The sequence below is a fragment of the Anser brachyrhynchus genome (assembly GCF_964034855.1).
Source record: "Anser brachyrhynchus genome assembly, chromosome: 5".
Classification (NCBI taxonomy): domain Eukaryota; kingdom Metazoa; phylum Chordata; class Aves; order Anseriformes; family Anatidae; genus Anser; species Anser brachyrhynchus.
In genome coordinates, this window is record NC_137699.1 from 18,484,469 (window position 1) to 18,507,400 (window position 22,932).

At 40.0% G+C, this 22,932-nt stretch overlaps 1 protein-coding gene across 1 annotated transcript in view; it reads right to left on the minus strand.

Annotated features, from left to right (window-relative positions):
- Nucleotides 1-2,137: 2,137 nt before the first annotated feature.
- Nucleotides 2,138-22,932, minus strand: part of LOC308196072 (uncharacterized protein) — a 341,236-nt gene continuing 320,441 nt past the window's right edge. Inside the window, exon 31 of the mRNA XM_080594553.1 lies at nucleotides 2,138-10,061. The gene's annotated coding sequence lies outside the window, so the exon portion shown is untranslated. The remainder of the gene's footprint in view (nucleotides 10,062-22,932) is intronic.

Here is a 22,932-nt window from a genome sequence, read left to right on the forward strand (position 1 = left end):
CATATTATAGCTCTTAGATCTTCAGCTATGCAACTGACCATATTACCATTCCAGTTAAATATGCAGCAGAGCCACTAGTCCTTTGTGAGGAATGGGATTGTTCATTTCAATGGGAGTTTGGGGTGGGGATAGTAAATCATTCTCTTTCTGATCCAGATGTGCTAAGGGAGGAGGTGACCTTCCTCCTTTTACCATTAGTTTGTTGGAGGTTCTGCCCCCACCAATCTACTGACAGAGAAGTCAGTATGGGAATTTCCAAATCACATGAAACTTATGTGTGCTAAATTAAATTCTTGATCTAATTCTCAATCAGGGTAATTAATTTCTCCTGAGGTCCATAACCAATTGAATTTTACCAAAGCCAGCTCATCAAGAAACACTGAGTTTAGCGGATATGTAGGGACAATGTGCTGCTTTCACAGGTAACAAGTGTGACAGCCCACTCAAGCTATGCTCTAAGACTCAAAGAATAGTAAGCAATATGGGATCTCTCAAAAAATGCAGGAAACATGACATGTGACCTTTTGAAGAGGTAGACATAATTTCCCTGGAGGCTGCCATGTAATGCAGACTTGGATTGAAATAATCTAGTTGGTTTTGCCCAAAGTGGACAAATTAGGACAATGCTGTGCTGATGGGTAAGTTAAAGGAGTAACATTAGCATGGGTGGCAAACCTCCTATGTGGGTACAGAAGGAAACCTCTATCAATAGCCTTAACGTTAGTCACCAGATTCAAGGAAAACCATTCCTGTCTCTCTCTCTTTAAAGATATTTCCTCTAGGATGTTTTTTGACCTAACTTTTTTAACCATGTGAGACACACCACAGTTACAGGCTGTGGATCAGATTCCTGTCATATAACCATCAAAAATGTGTAGAGAGAAATTAATTTCTATAGTAGAATACCAGATGAAAGTTGGTGGCTTTTCTGCATACTCCAAATCTATGATGGTTAGATCCTTAGACATTCAGCAAAACCTCTTTATCAAGCTTGAAGTGTACACAAAACTCAACAGTTTTCTAAAAGAGCCTAACTGCATGAGATTGCACTTCCCTGACATAACTGAAATCTATCCCAGGGTACTCGCTCTCTGCCTTTGGGAACTCTGAAACTGCAGCTCTGCTGATTGCACCAGCTCTGCAATTACACTCATGCTTTCGTTCTCTGATCACCTTTTTTTCCCTCATACGATTGGCACTTGTTAATAGAAAACAGATACTTAGTGTCATTAAGGATCAGGACTAAAGACTCTTCTGGTGCAGAACTTTGTCAACAAGTCAGCTGCAATTCCACTGAAGCACAGTTCAGGTGTTTCAACAGTCCAGGAAATGCTTGGATCACTTTTTCCCTTCCTCTTGTATACAAATGCAAGCATATTTAATATCCTGGACACCTCTACCTGACAGTGTTGACAGAAAGTGGCACTGCTGACATTGTGATCAGTTGACACTGGGAAGTCAAATGGCAGGGGCAAATTAAGGTGGCACGGACATGATTGTAGGTATTTCTGGACCTTCAGTGACAATGTATGCCAGTAAACAAACAAGAAAAAGAATTCTCTTAGTCATACTTAATGTAAATATCAAAAGGATTATGTCTAATTTCTAACCAAGAAATGTCAGGTTCAGAAATTTCATTACAGGTTCTCATCTCATTCAATTCTACACTCATCTCTACCTGAAACTTTTCAGAGATGTTGATACTATCACTTTCTACACTTCATAGCTGGAAAGATTTTTTTCTTTTAATCTGAGTTTTCTAGTTTTTTGTTTGTTTGTTTTTTCTTTGAGGCTTATTTCCCCCCTTTCTTGTTGGAGAACAAAGGTTTAATCTGAAAATTTGACCTTGTTTGAAGCCAGCTATGGATCCTCATCCAAAAGCCAGTTCACAGACACTCACTATGTGCAGGTGACTTTTGAATTTGACTCAGGAAAAGATCTGTTAAACACAAGCTTGCCAAAATCGGAGTGCTTTCCAAAGCAGAATCCTTAACTGTACATGTTAAAAAGAATTAAAAAGTAAGGAGAAGTACAGATAATACCCAGGTAAAGTAGATGGCTGGAGAAAGGCAAAGTAACCTGGCTCCCTCTTGACTCTGCTTAGGTCAAAGGGAAAAGTTGAGGCACTGGCTTCTGCTTTCTTTTTTTTTTTTTCTTTTTTTTTTTTTCTTTCTCTTTTTTTTTGGCCATTTTATTGATAACAGGAACACAAGTCTTGCTCTCCAAAACTTTCTGTCCAAGTTCCTCCCTTTGCTTGCCTCCCACCCCAACACCCATCCTCTTCCTTTCTTTAACCTTACACAGCAATATTCAGCTTTGCCTTCTGAAAAGGCCTGAGCTGTCCCTGTGCAGAGGCAAAGGCTAGTTGAAGGAAGGGTGCAACATTCATTTTAAAAAGCATTTTGGCATAGCAGTAGGTAAAAGGATTTTAGCTAGGTTGCAGGAAAGAGTGTTTGCATTCTTCCTGGTTTTTGTTTAGTCCCTGAACCAAACACTTTTATTTTGTATACCTAAAGAGGCACCTACACCCATACTTCAATAAATTGCCTGAATGGGAGTGGTTGCTGCTGGTTAACTTCCTTGGAAATAGAATGAAGTGAAATTTCATGATTGTATTCTATTAGGCCCAATAATTGCAAATAATGGTCAGGGTTTCCACGCAGGAAGAAATTTTCAAAGCGTTAGCATGTATGTGGCTGAACATGTATACCTGGTGACAAAATCAGGACCTTCAAACCCAGCACAGATCCATTGTGGTGCTCCAGTAAGATCTCCATAACTTTTCCTGCTCCTGGAAGAACATGAGGCCATTGAATGTATAATCACTCGTCAAGGTGATGCAAGCTACTAATTCTGAGTAACCACATACATGTCCATTGCATGCTCAGCCAAACTGAACTTCAGTCGTCAGTCTTCTCCATCTGCTCTGTCAATTTCTTTTGACTTATCTTTTTTTAAAAGGTGCCAATTATGCGCAAATCAAATGAGTCTGTTTCTTCAGGTCCATTAATTATTACATTCCATTTACATTTTCTGTTTACTTTTTCCCTTCTCTATGGAAGCTATTGAAGGTCTGATGATTCAGAATGCTCTGGGAACACTATGTGGCTTTCCTTCTTGTTTGCCCATTGTAACGGAGCTCATTTTTCAGTGGAGGTTTCCCATTCTTTCCAGGAAAAATGTGGTCAAACCCATGTACTCCCAAACCTTTTGATCTCCTGAATCCTCTTCATATCCCAGATAAAAAAGTCAGTGATTAAGACAGAGTTCCTAAAAGGACACATAGTCAGGCTTCCCTTTGACCAAAATGGTTTCCCAGTGAATCAAACCTTTCTCAGCTCAGGGGGGGCTCGACAATAGGCCCTGAAAAGATGGATAGAGCAATTGTCCTGCTTAGTGATCCACGAAAGGAAAGGGGTCCTTAGTGAAGGGAGACCTACACTAAGTCTGACCTGACACTGCAGGAGTAAGACAATGAAAGGTCAAGGAGACTAACGAGAGGAAAAATGCAGACAATAGGTGCCACAGCTAGCACACAGCTCCTGCCACGCAGACTATGGGGCAGCAACGTTAACTGCCTCAGACATGTGAAGGGGAAGTGAAGCGGAAAGAACTTGAAGTTTCCTTCTTAAGAATTGTGGCCCAGCATCTTCAGGATTTACCCAGGCCTCACAGAGAGGTCAAAGTGACGCAGCTAGACCTGAGATGAATGAAAAATAAAGATTATCTAAATGGGGAGGAGAAAAATATAGATGTCTTTTAGACTGAATGAAAAAGGCAACAACTTGATGTCTGGGATCTGCAGAAAGATCCCAAGGCATTTTTGTGGGAGGAAGTAGAGAAAGTATTTGCCTAATTCTATTTACACAAACAAACAAACAAATCCAGAACAAAACAAACAGCTATGTATGTGGACTTGCAACGGGCATATTTTTCTGCTGCATGAACAAAAAGATCCTTAGTTCATGCTACCTGGGACTCAACTCTCTGCATTTCCTTCAGGCACTAGGCAATTGTTTCTATGTGTGAATGAATTCTGGTCCTTGTGACCAGTCTGGAGACAAAAGGAGGAATCTCTCTGGCTTCTGCAAGTATCCCTGTCGTCAATGGCATCTCCATTATCACTTCTTTGTAGCTGGGCCTTGGCCTCGTTAAATGGAACAGCCCTTTCTTGCTTGGGTCAGACAAGTGCTCTGAATGCTACCTTTGCATCTGTGCATCAACGAGCTGCTCTTTAGAGATGTTAACAAATACCTGCTGCTCCACTGCCGACTCTTTAAAAGCCTCCTCAGAAGACGAGAGAAGACAATCTCCCTCGGGTGGGTTTGTCACACAAATAGGTGAGCGTTTTTGCCATGTTAAGCCACATTCTTCATCTTTTCAACGGCCTGGTCTTTTGACAGCTGACATCACAGGCACTGAGATTCATCAGAGTACTGTTTCCGTGGCAGGAACTGACAAGTGGAATAAACATACCACGTACTTAACAGCGAAATAATGCAGAGTTCTAAAATTCAATAGGTTCAGGTAAGATGACTTGCTTTGCTTTGCAACCTTGCACCAAAATTACACTTCCCCAACACGTAGAAATCAGATATAGCTGTAGAGAGAAGGGATTGGGATGGTAGTATTGGTTAGGGGACTGCATGAAGACATTAACCAGCACACTCGGATTTTATTTCTGGGTCAATTGCTGGCCTCCTGTGTGATCCCAAGCAAAGCCCTAGAGCTCCCTCTGCCTCAGCTTCCCTGTCTGGAAATTAAATCCAGCTTCTCTTAGGGAACTTTTTGGATCTTGTGTTAAAAGTACAGCAAATTATTATTTTCGCCTATTTATTCGATTAGACGTATATCAAAGGGAGAGAAAATATGAGAAGCATATGTTGGTTGAGAAACAGTGTGAATTTCAGTTGGCATTAGATGACTAATGAAAATTACAATTTAAGAGTAAAATATTTTTCCGTATTCTGAGATGATGACTCAATCAAAACCAAATCCTCTTAAAAGCCATCTTGATTGGAAACTATTAGATAATTTCTTCAGAGGGTAGAGAAGGGGGGTAGATGATATTCCTCCTACAATTACTGAGTCTCCTACAAATGAAATGATCTCCTTGCATTCCAGTGATGACCCCAGACATTGACGAAAGCTGTGTTTCTCATCTGACCTCTTAAGTTTCCACCTTTGTAACTCTGTTTTATTATAATTAACTCTATAGAACCTGTAGATGAGCACAACACGTATGGAAGAATGGAAGATGGAGCTTTTCTCTAAGGAACTTGCAGTTTAAGGATCTTTATTCCCAGTCATCTCCCCTAGTGATGGAAGAAATTCTACTCAAGATCAAACTGTAAAGTGACAAATGCTTTTAAAGCCTGTAGGTTTACAAAAGCCCAAGCAGAGAGGGAATTAGGTATTTCTGCAGTGCCGAAGCAGAGAATTTGTATGAAGAAAGAGAAAGGATTACAGTGCGTACATTTTCTGGACATCTGTTTTTGACCGAGCCAATCTGATCTGTAAACTTAATCAGGGATTCAGGTTAGAAAGAAACACAGATAATTAAAGGTTTGCTCAAAATGCAGTAGCTAAAGCATAGTTTGAAACGCAGGCAAACGCCTGCCCCCTAGGCACGTTTGTCCAAAGCTGGTGAGCATTGTGGTTCTGAACACACTAGCTGTAGTTAACAGAAGTCAGCAATCACACATCCCAAGATAGAAAAAGGAGCAGACTACTTGATTTGGCTCTGGGAATATATAACTGAGTGTCTCAGACTATGGGTTAGGATGGAGAAGATAATGACTACTAATAGAGGTCTATCCCCAGGTGCTGAGCACAGATCCACAGTTTTTTGTCACGAAGGAAAAACATTTGGGTTGTCCCTACAGTAACACTGCTGTACAGCCCTGGAGTATGCTTCTGAAGTGAATCTCCCTGTTGTTCCCCTTGCTCCCCTTGCTCCCCTTCCCTTTGGCTCACATCACAGAGCACATACATTTGACTCCTTTGGGGTTCATCTAAATCATAAGATCCTTTCCAACTCCAGGACTACAAAATTTACGTGTAGTCAATGGGACTAGACTACAGCTGGTCCTGAGTAAAATCCCTAAAGTGATGGAATTATGGATGCTGGGACCTCAGTGCCAATAGTAAGTAATAGCTGACATCCTTTCTGGAATCAGCACTTACAAGCAGTGAGACAGCTCTAGGGCATTTCTCCGCAGCACTCCAGGGGCCAGCAATGGCAGGGGTGACACTGTGGATCTGAGATGAAGACCCCCTCCCTCCACCCTGCTGTTCACAGATCGTTTTCCATCAGGTAGAACTGTGTCATCTGGCCTTTTCCTGGCTGCTCAGAACTAGGGCCGGAGCTCACATTTCCTTAAGTGCCATACATACTACAAATACATCTGTCTAAATGTAAGGTAGGTGTATGCCTCAGATCAAATGAATCACGCTGTAGAAGTGCCTGTTTTTTTCCATTGACTAGCTCAGATATTATGAAGACCAGCTAAAGTGTGGTGAAACTGCTCCCACTGTACACCCCTAATATCTCATTTTTTCAGGTGAAATCTAATAGATTTAATAAATGCTTCACCTGGAAAGGAATATTAACTCATTTAATTAATCTGCTGGCCAAATACCTATCGTCAGTGTGCTTTTGTATTGCAATCAGTGATAAAAAAAATCCCACTTAACACAGGTGCAATTAACATACAAAAACAGTAAATCTGGGCTCTTTCTCTGTAGCCGTTAAGGACCCCTGTGAAGCTCCCTTGTGATCTTCATAGATTTTTTAATTGAGTTTAATTAGCCATTGAAACAATCTCCCAAAGTTTATAGTCTATTTTCCCTCATTGGAAAATTTTAAATCAAGATTATATCTTTTTCCAAAAGATATGGTCCAATTCAGGTAGGGATGAATTCCAGGGAATGCAGAGGGCTGACGCACTGCAGAAGGTCACAGCAGCCCATCACACCAATCTCTTGCATACTGTTAATGGGAATTGGGGTGGCTTTTCTGCTGATGCAAAGGAGCACAGCAGCACTGGAGGTGGCCACGATGAAGGGGGAGGCTTCGCTGCCCCCTTCCCACAGCCCTAGGAGCACACCAGGAAAATCACAGCCTGGCGCAGTGGTTTCCCTACGGTCACCAGTGCCCAGCCTGGATATATAGGAGAGGTGCTGTGGTTTGAGATGCCTCAATAATGAACTAAGAGAAACAACTATGCTAAACATGGAGAAGAGTTCATATGAAAGCTTGTCTAGGTTAGCTGGGTCCTCTCAGGTCATTCATGAAATTCTTTTGGGCAGAAAGCAAACTGTTGGAAAGCAAGGACAGTAGTGGGCAAGCAGAGCGTAACACTGCTAGTAGTCAGCTCTTGCTGATGAGCTCCTCAGCTAAGTTTCACAGATAGCATACTTTCCAGAACCTCTGTGCACTTTCTATAGAGCAGTGCTTCTCAAACTTTGTCAGTTTGTGGACACCTAAAAGCCCTATGTTGGAAGTGCGAAGCCCTCTATAGCAAATTGAAGCATACTGTCAGTGGGCTTGGCTTGCTTTCCCAGTTGCAGCTTGAACGTACAGACTCACAGGATGACTATCACCTTTAGAGGTACAAATCAAGGCGTACTTTAAAACATTTGCCTGAAGCTCAGAAAACCCTAAAGTACTAGAATTTTCTTCATTCATTCCATGTTTGGTTTTAACTCAGGTTTTCAAATCCTCTCAAACAGTATCACCATGAAACGAAGACTCATCAAAGTGTTTTACCAAGGTAAAGTGATACAATCTTCAATATTTTGTCAAAAGCTTTGTTTCATTTCTCCCTAGGAGAGGTTTTGTTAATCAAAATGGAAACTGGCTACATGGGGCCCAACATGTAACTTTTTATCCCAGTTGGATCTGAGGGATACAGAGCATTTTGCTGTATTAGGTCATAAATTTGGGCCAGATACTGCAATCAGTCTACTCTAGACTCCTAATGTGAGTGTGAGTGCCATATATAGGTCAGCTACAAAATGAGGTAATTTTTAAAAGGAGATGTATTTTCACGGAATGTCATGATTTATATGGCTCCCACAAGGCCATACCCCAAGCATTTAGTGAAGTGATGTGCAAATCTAACTGCATTTTATCTAAAAATAAGAAAGGAACCACAGCAACAGAATTGACTTTATAGTTGTTCTGGTGAATAAGGAAACAAAGAGGGCGTATTTTCCTATAACTGAACACGGCTATGCTAGTCAGTTTAACACCACAATGCTCTCCACCAGCTTTTGGCCAATACATGGCATGAATATCACTGTCAGAATTATCCTGATTAATGAAGAACAATTCATGCTGATCAAACAGACCGTGAGGTGGTCAGTGCCGAATTAACTAGCTCAGTGCTTCTCAAATGTCTTTGGACACTGCAGCCTTTTGTAAAAGGGCAAGACCAAATAGGACAGTAAAAATTGCAGTATAAAGGTTAATTACTCACATGCCTGCTCATGCTCACCATTACTGTTTGGTTCTCATTCATGTTCTAACTTGAATTTATTTGCCATTTTCTTTTCTCCGTTCTCAATGGCCACGTTTGCCCCTTTACTCACTGTTTTACGATTGAGTCCGGATCACATCTCATGTTTGTTACTGTCACATATTTAATATCCTTAATGATAGTTTATACTTCTGTAGCACCTTCCACTTACTTGTTTCAATGTTTTTCATATGCATTAACAAATGAAACATCTCAATAACCCTGTGAAGTAAGGATTGCTCTGTCTGCTTTACATGTAGGTCAGCCACACTTAGATAGGTTACAGTTCATGACTTGCCCAAGGTTACACAGGAAATGTGTGGCAGAACTCGGAATGGAAACCAGATTTCGCGCTCTCCTGCCTTAACAACAAGGTTATCCTTTCTCTTTGTGATGCTTTTGGGCAGTTCATATGGATCTACGCATATGTTTCAAATGAGCTAAATTTCCATGAACTTACTGTTTCAAACAAAAGTGGATGAATAAATGACAAAGGTCTAAATTATTGAAAAATGGCAAAAGCCACCTGGCGATTTGCATACCTGGTCACAGTAGTTGTATACATAAATAGTTAATTGATTACATGCATAATTGTAGGAACTGTGCATGCAATTTTCTGAAAATTTAGACCAAAATGCACAGAAGGGTAACTGGAGAAAAGGGGAAAGAAAAGGTTTAATGTAATACATGTGCATAATGAGCATGGGTTTAAGCCATAAAGGATACTATATTTAATTGGACCTAGTACTAGAGTGTGCAGCTCACAGATCTTGCTGTATACATGGCCACTCTGACAAACTAGCTTAAAATCTATTATGTCCTGAATCTTCTTTCATTGACTAAATAGTGATTTTCCTCTCATGCCACCTACGAGAGTAAGTAGGCATGCTCATCACTCTGTTTTGTGTAATCTATTCATCTCTTTTTAAAGCAAACATGATCAGAAAATCTAGGGATTTTTAAGACTGTTTTCAGTTTGCCAAAGACTTGTAAACTGAACGACAGTGTGATCAGAGCTTTACTAAGTAACAGTGCTAAGACATGCTGAGCACTGTGGCACACAGAAGCACAAACAGGCATCCTCAATGCCAGCTTCCCCTGAAGAACTGACTTCAGTATTACTGCTTGCCAAAAGGAAAAAAAAAAAAAAAGATGGAAAACTTCTGTTTAGAAATACTTTCAGTCACAGAAAAATCCTACAATTCCTGTTTGAGCGGCAGTTTTACCAACAGCTGTTTCCTTACCTAGAGAATAGGAACCATCAAATATATAGCTGGGGTAAATCAGGACATCTTGCTTGTGTCCCAGATTGGAGCTATGACACTTTACACCAAGATTGCATCTATCCTTGTGGCTTTCAAGGTGGTAAAAGATGATGTTTTCATTTGCAGTGTGTCTGACAGATGATTGTCTGGAGCAGATAGAATGGCCTGGAGGTTGTCACTGCCGTGTTTCTGTTCTTCTTGCTTCATTGAGTCCATTTCTCGATGATTTGATAATGAGGGAAAAGTGTGCTGTTAGTGGATCCTGAGCAACATGCTGCAAGTTTATGAAAATGAAAAATCTTTAACAAGAATTGAAAGGAAATCATTGACTTATGAAGGGAGCTTCAGTTAACCGTAGATTAATTAAAAAATAATACAAAGATGAGCATGGGTTGAGAGACGAGAGAAGATTGAATTTTGCCAGGAGCAGGACTGTTACTGGACTCAGGCATGTGGGTGGAGGGATAACACCCGGCTATCTGCATACAGTGCAAAAAATCCTGCTGGCAAATGCTGAAACATTACAAGTCAAATGCAACTGGCAAAGTGTCAGCAACTGTTCTGGAGATGCTGTTCGGAATAAAACATACATGTGGAATTCTCTTACATCATCTATCTAGGTGTATTTTTCCCCTATTTATAGGGCTAATGTGATGTGAAGGTAATCAGGCAGCACAGTACAGCCAACATATTTTAGGTGTTATAGTAGGTATCTCTTGGCACAAGGTAGGAAAACACAGAGGCAAAGATCTGTCTTCAGCTACAGCGGTGGGAGCGACTGTGCTGCTGGGAGCAGAGGGAGCCCCGAGGCAATCCCCAGGCAGGCAGCGCTGGCTGGCAGGGCATGGCCTCACCGTAACATCTGCCCTGCGCCGGGCAGACGAGAAGGGAGGCTGGCAGCAGCAAGGTGATGGAAGGGTGGAAGGGGAAAGGGATGTCCTCTCTCTCCTTTCTCTCCCTTGCTTTCTACCAGAGAGTATTTCGTGTGCACGCACAGGCTGTGCCTGCCCATGGGGATGTGGCAGCTCTGCTTAAACCTCACAGGCATATGAACACTCACACATAACCCCCTGTATGAATCACACACCTTGTGTTTTAATTGCATTCCTGCTCTTTGCCTCCTTTCTCTAGGCTAGCAGAGTGGGGTGTAGGGTATGTGTGACCTCTGTGGGATCAGGCCTGCAATTTTGGTTATCTCCGCCTCTGCCAGACCTGCAGGGACAGGCACAGCTGCGGCTCCACCGCGGCCCACTCCTCTCCCCGTGGTGGCAGGAGATGCTGTGGTAAAAGAACGGCTGTGAACAGCTGCTGCCATCCTAGCCTCACTCTGTTACCAGCCCGGCCAGACAGGTCCTCGTGCAAGACCTGCATGCATGCATGGCCTGTGCCATGCCTTTTATACCAAGCCTTCTACTCTTAGTCTGTATTTCTCTAATTACTGTTTGCAATGAAGTGTCTTGCAGATAGGTAGGAAGCCAAAGTCCCAGCCCTAAGATTTTCTAATCTAGACCTGAAGTTGTTGGCAGCACATCTGAGGCTATCATGAAGAGCAAAGCAGCTGCCCACAGCTTCAGATGGATAGAGAACAAGTAGGTATGGATCATGCATGCCAGGGAATTATATGTTACTGTTTTTTAAAAATGTGGGTTCATTTTCATGCTATAGTGATGGTGGTTTCACTTTGTGGACTAAACATAGGCTTTTTTAATTATCCAATTCATTTAATTTGTAGAGAGGAGGATTTTATGAAGTCGGATACTGTGGCTGTGTTGGTGAAGGAGTAATAATTCAGAGCCACAGTTATGAAGTGCTATTTAGTAGTGGTGGGTTTATACTTCTGGTTACTGCATGCGTTTATATTTTTTTATGGTTTTGTAATTATTTATATTGGTAACAGTAAGTTTATGAACACAATTTTATTGTTGTGTTCATATTAAAGAACAATATAGTTTGCAGAACAATTATAGGAGACATTTTTCTCTATTATCTTCTTGTCATTTGAACATAAACACGTGGGCTGTTTGCAATAGGAAAAGAGTGAAATACACTAATTAAATGATGTCAAGAGACTGTATTTTACAAAGGTGAAATAGAGATTGTGTGTTCCAGCTGTTCACCTGGCCCTTTATGCGAAAGGACTGAACATCTGAACACAGTGCATCTACCAGACAGCTCATATTAGTGGAAAGATGCATCAGCACAGGAGTCCAAAGCAGTAATTTTATACTGAACAAGTGGTGATGGAGCTACTGAAACCTCTTTTCTTCTTTTTACTCAACTTCCATTCGCTCCAGTCGTGTTCATTACTCTGGTCATTGAGTACCTCTTCTACCACTACCTGAGCAGGTAGGAACTTGATTTGTAAATCTGGAACCATCAGTGGTGTGTCCTTCCATTCCAGAGAACCGAGTAGATATGCCTTATCCAATCCCATGAATCTATTTTTTTTTTTTAAACAAATAGTACAGGTTTCGTATTTCTCACAGAATCACGGAATGGTTGAGGTTGAAAGAGACCTCTGGAAGTCATCTTGTCCAATCCACCTTTTCGAGCAAGGTCAACCAGAGCACATTGCCCAGGATATGTCCAGATGGCTTGTGAATATCTCCAAGAATGGAGACTCTACAACTTCACCTGTGCCAGTGCTCTGTCATCTTCACTTCTCAGGTAGAAACATGTAATCCTAAATCCCTTGTCAGGTCCAGCAAAAAAATCATCTTTGGTTTTCAAACCTTTGCACCCTGTTATCTTATGTCTACTCCAGTGCCAAGGACTTCGTAGCTACTGGAGCAACACAAACATCACAGAGAAATGCCAGAATACATATCTAGAGGCAAGAGATTAAAAACAATCTCTTAAGATGTAGAAGCACAAGTCCTTGTGAAAATTACTGTTATCCAAAATACTATTCATTAACTGCCATGAAGAGATAAGACACTGGATCCCAGAAGATCATCTTTATCCAGGCAGCACACTCCTGGACCCGAACAGTCCTGCTGTTGTGTCTCCATTGCTCCAGTGAGAAAGGACTCACTTCCAGATAGCTCAGGTTTCCCTGTGTCATGACTTGCTGCAGGCATTCTCTGGTGTCCTTAAAAATATTTTCCTTTAGTCATTAGTAAGGAGTCTTTTTGGAACACCAAGGAGTTATAGTAACATTTAAATCAGTGTCAAACTTCAGCGTTCCTCTCCCTTGTATTGTAAGGAGCTAGAATTAGAGTTCTCAGAGAATGTTTTGGAGAGTAGCAGAATAGTGGGGCAATGAGGAAAAAAGAAAGGGGAACTTTGTGTGATCAGTTTAACTTGGGTAGCAAAAAAATTACTCATGGAACACATCTTGAAAATTCTCTTGATGCCAGCAATGGAAAAAAAGGCACTTTTGCAAACAGTGAAGGGAAGTTTACAGAGATGGTACAAGAGAACTGTCATTGCACTTGGAGATGTGGTAGGGCAGAGGAAGAGCTACCCTAAATAGAAGGGACAAGATGCTGGATTTATTTTAGAAATGTTATTGGCATTTTTCTTACTGGAATGAAGGGAGCCAGGAGACTGCAAATGAACTGACCCAAACCATTCACCACAATCATAAAGTGTAGCAAAAGTGCAATGGGTTGGCATTTCCAGGGTTTGATTTTTTTTTTTTTTCTGTCTTGCCAGATTCTGGAATGCTGTATCACCTATTTAGTTTTTTAAAGATAGCTTTTAATGTACAAAATGTCAGTCTGAAGTGACTATTGAAGCTGTAAAGATTTTCAAAAAATTCCAACCGTTCTTTTGGTTTAGCAGCCATAAAGGTCTTGCAACTGTTATCATTTGTGGTGGTCACAAGGAAGTGACATCGTCTAATCAAAAAACAATAACAACAACAACAACAAAATCCAAGCCAGTTATCAAGGACATAATTTAGACTTTGGTTTGACAGCTTTTTTTTCTACTGAATAAGTTCAGTTATTTGTTAGGTGCATTTGTAGGTGTTTGTGGTTTTATATACTACAAGAGAAAGTGGCAGCTTATATGCCATCCTTCTCTTTCCTTATGAAAATGAGCTCTCTCATAAAACTACCAGAAGAACAGAGAAATATGGTTAGTTACTCCTTGATAACGTTGAATTAAGATTTTGCTTTATTTATGTTAGCAATAATCATTGTGGTTTAGTGGCATTTGAAACAGCTGGAACCTTCTGTTTCAGCTGATGTTTTGATATGTCATTTTTTCTTGGACTTTGGTCCTGATTTTCTGGTCTGTGTGAAACAGGCAAACCATTTATATATCTCTTAGGAGTGCTTTTAATTTAGGAATTTAAGGGAATTATCAAAGGTGGTTATTTTAATCTCTGCCACTCATTCAGATGCCTTAGTGACTAAGGGTTAGTGACTAGGTTAGAAAATATTTAGGAATCTAAATTGGTACAGAAGTTAAATTCAAGTACTATGCCTTTAACCTGAAATTAAGCCCTGAAACCCCTTGCTCAACTGATGCCTAGCCCCAAATGTACTTAAGGATCGTATGATCTTTTTTTCCAGATTTAAAGTATACAAGTTTTAAAGTCCTGCACATGCTCAAAAGCACCTGAGGCCTGATAAAGCTATGTGGCTAGAAACCAAGTCCATGACCAAATCCCCACAAAAGCTGCCCACCAGGAGAGCCTTTGCCAGAGGAATCCAGCTGGAAAAGGGATCTCCATGCCACTGTCATCTGAGTTTGTTGTCCAGAATTGAATGAAAGTCTGCACACGAAAAACTGAAAAACATGTAGGAGAATGCATGTGGAGCACCTTTACTTACAGTAAAATGGGTCTTTCTACAATACTGCTGAAAAGTGTTGGGAAGGGTACATGGACCACAAAGGCTGTTTAACAGTGCAATGGTAAATTAGTTAAACTCTACTGGGTGTGTTACAAATCTAAGTAGTAGATTAGATGTCAAGTTTATTGCACAATGGGATTAATTCCCAAACTTTTCATACTGCTGCTTATCTCCTGTGAGCACCTGCCCCATCGGGCAGGGCTTCCAAGGTAATCTGTGTGAAAGGAAAACAGCATGAGCTGTGGCATTGGAGGAGCTATCAAATGTTCACGAGCTGGCCACAGTCCTTAACTAATCCTCATTTTTTTGCTTCCAGGCTGCAGAGCCTGGAAAATCGGGAGATTTTATCAATGAAGGTCAAACTGTTGAGGTTTTAAACCTCAGGAGGCTGAAGAGCAAAATTATTTTTATGGTGGCAATCTGAATATCCAAATGAACAGGGAAACTCTTGCATGGGAAGAGAAAAACAATTATGTCCTTATCTGGTGCAGTGTGACAAAACATTGGTTACAGCCTGTGATTTCAATTTAAATTATTTGGGAAATTGGGCTCAAGACATGCAAGCACTAGTAGGAGATGCTATGCATGTTATGCTGCCTCTTTTCAACTTGGAGGCAGGAACAGCTATTTGCTCTCATGGTGGGTGTCTATACGAAGCTATTTGCAGCATTATTCTGAGGAAGGAAAAACTTCTCTGCAGCTGAGTTTGGAGACTACCACTTCTTTCCTTATATGACCTACTTCCAAAACTTTGCTTTTGTTTTAATTAGGCAAAAAATATACGTATGCGAATACAATTCTGGCTCTTGACAGCAACAGTTCTCTGTTGCTACTACAGTTGGAAAGTGGCATACTCAACAGCATTCAGTTTAACTTTGGTAATTTGCTCAAGGAAGTGGATCTTAAGACAAGTGCTTTCATGTAATGTCAGAGCACAGGACGAGTTTCACCAACTGGAGCTCATGTCAACTGTGGCATCAAGACAACTTTCCTTTAAGATCTGTTATATTTTGCACACATTTTGTTCTGCTTGTTTGTAATAGTTTCTTCTGCATGCTTACTAACTGTGGATGAGGAGATCCTCACCTGTACTCTTGGGGGAAAAAAAGAATGAAATTCTCATTTTTGTTGAATATGAAGGAAATGTGAATCTCTAAATCTTACTCATAGAAGAGAAACTGGTTAGTATTTGATACTACGAAGAGAGGTTTCCACTGAGGAGCTTGGACTAAAACATGGCTGTGGGTTGAGCCTACCTCTGACCCACAAAAACAAACAAACAAACAAACAAGAAAACCAGAGGCAATAGGCAATAGGAGGCAATAGGAAGATCTTAGAAGAACTAGAAATAAAATAAATTAAGGTTTACTTGCTTTATCTTTTTTTTTTTTTTTTGATTATTACTCAGGATCTGCATGAAATACTGATGGTTCGTTTTCAATCAGTACTTGAGATAAATGCCACTGCTATGTAATGACTCTTCCTTTCTTTCTGAGAGATCCTAAGGTGAACTAGTTAACATCTTCTCTATGGATGGAGGCCTTTAGAAGACTGTTAGCTGTCACAAATGCGCTCATGAATACTTGGGACATTTGAGAGATGTAAACTTCGATGTACCAGAAATCACACAGCTTCTGTCTTCTACACAATATTGTTGAAGAGTGTTTCACAAAAGTCTTGCTGACAGTGGGCTAGCTGGAGAGGCTTAGACCTGAGCTGGCAGAGGTAATGTTGGCATGAAAGGGAAGGAATCAAAAGGAATCGCAGATAATATCTGTCACCACTGATGTCTGTGTAAATAGTTAATAGATAAGGTTTCAAAAGTTCTCTAAGACCAATAAAATTCCTCCTTTTTTTGTGCATTGCAAAATGGTTTCCTTTGTTCAGTTCTTTGCATCAGCTCTTTACAGTATCAGTCCTCTACAGGATGTGCATAAGCTCCTCGTTATGCAGGTTTGCATTTCAGGGCTGCCTGAGAGGCTCAGCAATTCCTGGATGCTCTGTCTCTTAACCTGTAGCCCATTACCCTCAACATTTGGGTTTGGTTCTTAGAGGTGTCACTTTTGTTTCAGATGCAAAGTTTTTAACTATTGCCGAAGACTTTGTCACCTCTTGACCTGGCTGCAGTGATGTGCTCTAAGCCACAGCAGAGCTGAACTTCCTGTGGGGTGCAGATGGAGTATTGCTTCTTAGACTGTGTTTTCACCCACAAAACAAATGAGTTAATTTGTTCATTGGTTTGTTCAGCCCTTTGCTTGTCCTTTCTTCACTCCTCTTTGCCTTTTTTTTTTTTCCCTAGTGGGATGAGGAACTAATCAGTGGAAACAAGGCAGTGTAGCTTTTCTGTGATGTGAAGAGGCAACATGGAAGCCAATAACTGAGATATTGTGACCTTTCTCTAGGAAAAAAAGTGGACTTCTCTCCACTTTTCTCTCTTTGTAGTGTAATAGTAGAGATGTGGCAATTGTCTGCCTACTGCAAGCTCTTCCAGTTGCCATGTAGTTTCAGGGTAAAATGTGTTGAGGCCCTGAAGCTTTGGTTTTAGCCATTTGGTAATACAACTGTTTGAGTTTACTTTTTTTTTTTTTCCCCCCCACAAAATACTGGTGTTAAGGTATTTTACACAACAGAATTTTCAGTCTTTAAAACCTGTCCTTCCTTTTATGCTCCAAACTTCACAGGAAGATCCAAAAGAGGTCACCTTTTCTTGCACCAGAAAAAGGGATATACAGAAAAATTGCACTGATTTGTTAATGCTATTTCCTTTGTTTAATTTACTCCACCCCAAGAACTCCCTCTCATAAACTGGAAAGATGGGCAGGAATTTGTTTTGGAATTTCCCTCACCCCCAAGCACCACCCTGTACCTAATGCCGTGGCAGCTCATGCTCTTGCCTGAGGTGAACTTGTGGAATTAGGAGGTCCATGGTGTTGCAGGGACTGGATGGACCGGGTGCCCTGTGGTGCCTGCTATGTGGGGGAGCATATCCTGATTGTGTTTTAGCCATGTTACAACTGTTGCAAGCCAGAAAATCTGGGTTTTCTCTCTGGATTTCACTCTCTCTCAAGAATGTCCTGACACTACAGATTTCAGGTCTACAGGACACTAGTCAAGTCTACAACAGGATCCCTGTTTCTGTGGTGAGCAGCATAGATACAAGAAGGCAGAAATGGGACAGTGGAGATAGTCACACATTTTCCTGTGCTGAGAAATTGATGATAAGTGATGAACATTCACTACAATAGAATAACAGTTCACTATAAATAGCTACCAGGATTGTCTTCAAATTTTGGGATCCTAGATCTAGTCCTAGATCTAATGGTAATTTGTGCCTCTCCAGCTTATGTGTGCTATATTTTCTAAGGAAATGCAGAACTGTTAAAGAACAGTAAGCTGTAATAAAAACATAGGGAAACACATACTGTACTGTCATTTCATAGCAGACAAGAGATTTGACCATACTAAAATGTGGCATGTGTGGCAACTTTTGTACAGGAGGTCCATTTTGACTGGCAGGACAGACCTTAACAGTATTCACAGCTAGAAGGCAGCAATCCTTCCCTTCTGAGACAAATTTCTTGACAGTAAAGCTCTGCTTTTAGTCATTTAAGACTGGTCTATTTTAATAAACTCTACTTTGGATAAGACTTTGAACATATTCAGAAAGTGAAGATAATGAAAAAAATATTCTAATTAACTGAAGCTCATTGAGAGACAGATTTTTCATCTCAGGGAATGTCTTAGGGGTGAGTTTTACTTCCAGTCCTAATAAAGCAATAAAAGAATCCAGAAAGCGATTACAAAGCATGATTATGAATAAAATATTGTTGGTCAATCAAGTGATTTGTTTGAATAAAAGCTAAATATTTCATTTAGATCTCAATTTGAAATAGTACAGAAAATAAGAAAAAAAATATTTGCAATGCTAAATCGAAAATGTCATTCTGAAAATGTAGTAACATTTGATTTTCAGCAAGTTGATTCTTTTGTTTTTCTCTTCTAAAGGAACATTAGACAAGATCATCACTCTTAAGCCATTGCTTTTTTTCTCATGAATTGGCAGTTTCTGAGAGTCTAAATGTAACTGATTTTTATGTAAAATACCCAACAATATGTTAAAATGATCCAATCTCAATGAGTTACTTGAAGGTGTTGCTATGAACCTATATATTACCCAAAAATATTTGAAACAGTCCTACAAATAAGGGTTTTGTTTTGTTTTGTTTACAGTCCTTAGCCAGCCAAAGTATTTGCATGGATAAAATTGTAATAAAATGGGGAGGGGGAGGGGGGGAAGGATTAAACAAGTTGCACTGATTTTTCTGTTGGTCTAGAACTCTTTGTCAGATATAATATTTTAACCCAAGTGGAACACACTTCAAGCCAGAATGCTATGTTTCTTTCAAAAGTCTGTTGTAATTCCCTTTTATTTTCACATACTAAGCCTAAGAAAGCCTCTAGAATATTTTCTGGCCATCTGGAATGGTATCCTAGAAAAGCATGCATTTGTTGCTGAGGTAAATACTGTTCTTTGGTCAACTTCAGCTGCAGCTGTTTGGGTTTTTAGCCATTGATTTGCACTGCGATCTCTGTGTAGCCCTGCTCCCTATTGCTTGACAGTAAGAGAGAAATCTGTCCCTTGAGCTGTCCAGTGGTATTACTGGAGACCCAATGACACTTACGGTAAACTGTTTTCATTATGGTGGCAATTAAGCTCAACAGTAGCTTTCTGGAATCAATGGAAATTAAATGCAGATAACAGACATTAATTGAACATTTATTGGAAACAATTTAAATTATGTATAGTTGTGCCTTAGTTAGTGGCAATTAATGACTACCATTTGGGTATAAGCAGAACTTCCCGAATGTAATGAAAGTCAATACAAGCAGTTACAAATGGCTGAGATAAGGAAGTGCTTATTGATATTAGTGATCTTCAATATTTTTCATTGGAACTATAAGCTGATACAGACCATATTGCCGTGAAAAGTGATAAGAAATTGCTAATAATATTTTAGATGTAAAGTGTCACTAATCTGTAATTTGCTACACTGGGTATTGAAATAATTAATGCAGTAGATCATTTTTAATTATAGTATTATATTTACAGATAAACTGAAACTGAGACTGTTATTGATTAAAAGAGGTGCCATACTGCAGACTTGTCTAACCCTGTAAGAACTATATCGTTCTTGAATTTCATATAGTGTAGCTTAGATTTTTACATCTGATTTGAATTACTTGAATGTCTTAAAGATCTGTGTTCCAACCAGATGTGAGAAATGGCTTTGGTTTGGAAAGTTTCAAGGAAGGACCACCAAATAATGAGGAAAAAAACAAGTCTGTATTCTTTTTTCCCTACACCCTCAGTGGAAAATCAAAACAAAAAAATGTAGCCCAATTTTTTAATATAAATTGGATTCTTGTCAGGAAATTGCTCTCTACCTGCAAAGTATAATTATCCTTTTTCCAGCCTGGTGTGTTTCTCAAAGCAAAGTTATATGCAGCTTTACTGCAATTGATAAACTTCTGTAATTGGATGCTTCTGTACTAATCTTACTATTTACTGTGCTTTATGTATGTTGTGTTACAAGCCACTGTTTTAACTATACCAAATATCTTCTAGTTAACTACCACTGACTGTACTGACTACTGTAATTGGCTGTACTGATAGAATACATATATTCTAGTTAACACGGCTAAAACATAACACCTTTTTCTGTTTTTCTTGTCAGTAAACATTTTCTTTTTAAAGTTAATTTAGTTATTTTTAAAGTTACTTATAAGGAGTCATTAACAAGTATTCAATTTAAAATGGAGTGCTACCTCTTCAATAGGAAGATTAGTTCATGTGGCACTTCATTTTGTTTAGTTGTCTTTCCTTGATGGAAGTACATTATCTCTCAGAATCAGATTTTTTGTTGCAAAGTTATGTGATAAAGGTTAAATAGATTTTTTTTTTTTTAATATTCTGTGACATGTCAAGAAACCTCTCTATTCCTGTGAATTTCTCATTGGAGAACTGAAGATGACTGCTAGAAAATGACCACAAAAAACAGTATGAAAAAGGCAAAGTGAGTTTATATACAAAAGGTAAATAAGGTTGGAAATTTCTTTGGAAATACTTCTGAAGCACTGTTGAACATAGCAATGCAAAACTGAAAGAATTAACTAGTTTGTTATGCCATATACAATGTGTAACACTGGTATGTATTTCAAGCTAGTGGTAAAAACAAAGGAACTATAGTAAAGGGGTTACTATTAGATCACAGAGATACTATCTCTGCTTACCTGTGAGAAGTCCAAGGAGTACAGAGACCAAGTTTAAAGTACTGAGAATGACTGGAAAATATAACAGGCATTATTCCTTTTAATTATACCTGGTGATTTGTTCCGGGATTTATAATCCTGATCTTGATATTCTATAAACAGAACCTTCATTTAAAAGGGATTAGGGTTGCCTACGTGTGATAACCCAGATTAACTTAAACTCTGTAAGAAAATGCCAGTTTACGGAGCGCCTCCTAACTACTCCCTTCCTTCACACAACTTGTCTGCTGCTAACAACTGACTACATTGCTTTGGAGAACTCCTTCTGCCACCACTGAACACATCATGCACAAGCCTACCCAGGTTACAAAACACTGTCTTATTAAGATCAACATTAGCATTATTGGGTATTGACATACATGACACACACAAGTTCAATAAGCAATATTTTATGCATCTATGAGCAGAGTATAAATGAGTTTTTTACAGCAAAGCATCAGCAGAGAGACCTCCATAGATAATCCAACGATGCCAAATCTCATGGTCTCAGGAAGGCAAAGGCTTGCCAATACAGATTGGCTTGTGAACTCAGACAAGTGCAGACCAGGAAAGGCTCTTCCACACCTTCCAAGCTGGTCAGGTGGAGGCCGGTTCCAGCCCTGAAGACCTGCATCGCTGAGTACACAAACTTCACATCTAGTGTGGCATCCTTGGCTTCCACACTGGTGCTCAGATTGAGTCAGCTCGGAACAGAAAAGCTGGAGAGTGCATTGATGTCTGAAGTAGAAACCATAAGGGCACCAGTACCTCTAGTCCCAACAGAAATAAACTGCTAAGAACTATGCATCTTTCCTGTGTGCAACTGTCAAATGAACTAAACTGTCCTCATCCTGATTGTGGCTCCTGTCCAGCTGGAAATTTGGGGAAGGATGGCCATTTCTTCTGCAAATTCCTTTCCACATACCACACACACACACACATACACAGTTGTGAAGTGGTTACATCCTTACTGAGGGTTTTGTTACAGGCTGGGTTAAGCCTTGTTGAAAATGGTAGGCTTAACCACCGCCCTTCTCTTCTGAGTTGTAAAAGACAGTTCAGCACACGTTTCTGCCCAAAACAAAGGCAAATGCAAGGTTGCCTAGGAATTTAAAAGATCTGGGTGGGGAGCCTTGGTGAGTTTGTTTTGGGCAGGGTTGTATGTGGAAAAGAGAGAGCAGACGCAAAAGCAGAGAGAGCTCAGAAGCAGACCTGAAGGAGAAGTAGGCAGTCTGCAGGAGTTGTGGCGCACAGCTCTGGGAGGAGCCTGGAGAGGGGGATTTCAGTCCTGATGTTTGCTGAAAAGATTCTGGGAATGAGAACAAGAAATCTTTTCCTGATTACATGAGTCCTCATGTGCTCAGGACAGCAGGGTTCAAGCGTCTTGTGAACGGAGAGCATGTCAGCAGGGACACCTGATTCCCCCCACTAGCTAACTCTCCTGTTCTCCAAGCCGAACAACTTACAATGTGCTGAATTTCACTTAGTAGTGGCTCAAAAGTGTGCAGCCATGTGTAGAGTACCATTCAAAGCTGTACAAAACCATAGTCATCTCAAGTAATGAAAAGTTGTGAATAAAACACACAAGAAAGGATGAAGAACCAGGAAGAAATCTGCTTACTTCTGACCTATATGCTTGACATGCATGACCAAAATACTTTGCCACTACCTTTAGCCACCAGAGAGTTTTGAAAGACTGGTTATTTACCAGGCCAAACTAAAATCAACTTTGGGAAGCCCTTACAGGTCTACTTTTATATTAATTGAGTCACAATCTTATCCAATTTATTTGAAAATTCCCAGATAAACCAGTCTTTATTTCTGGATTATGAACAGTGAATTTGGCAAATTCTGTACATAGCCAAAACAAAGAGTCTGGGACCTTCTTTAGCCAGGAAGTGTAACTGAAGTAATTGAGCCGTCTGATAACAAACACTGAAATGGGCCCTGGACTGCTTTTTAAGTCACAGTTTTAACAAGAGCCCTGAAAGATACACCTTTGGTAGGATAGCAGATGTGGTAACCCAGAGA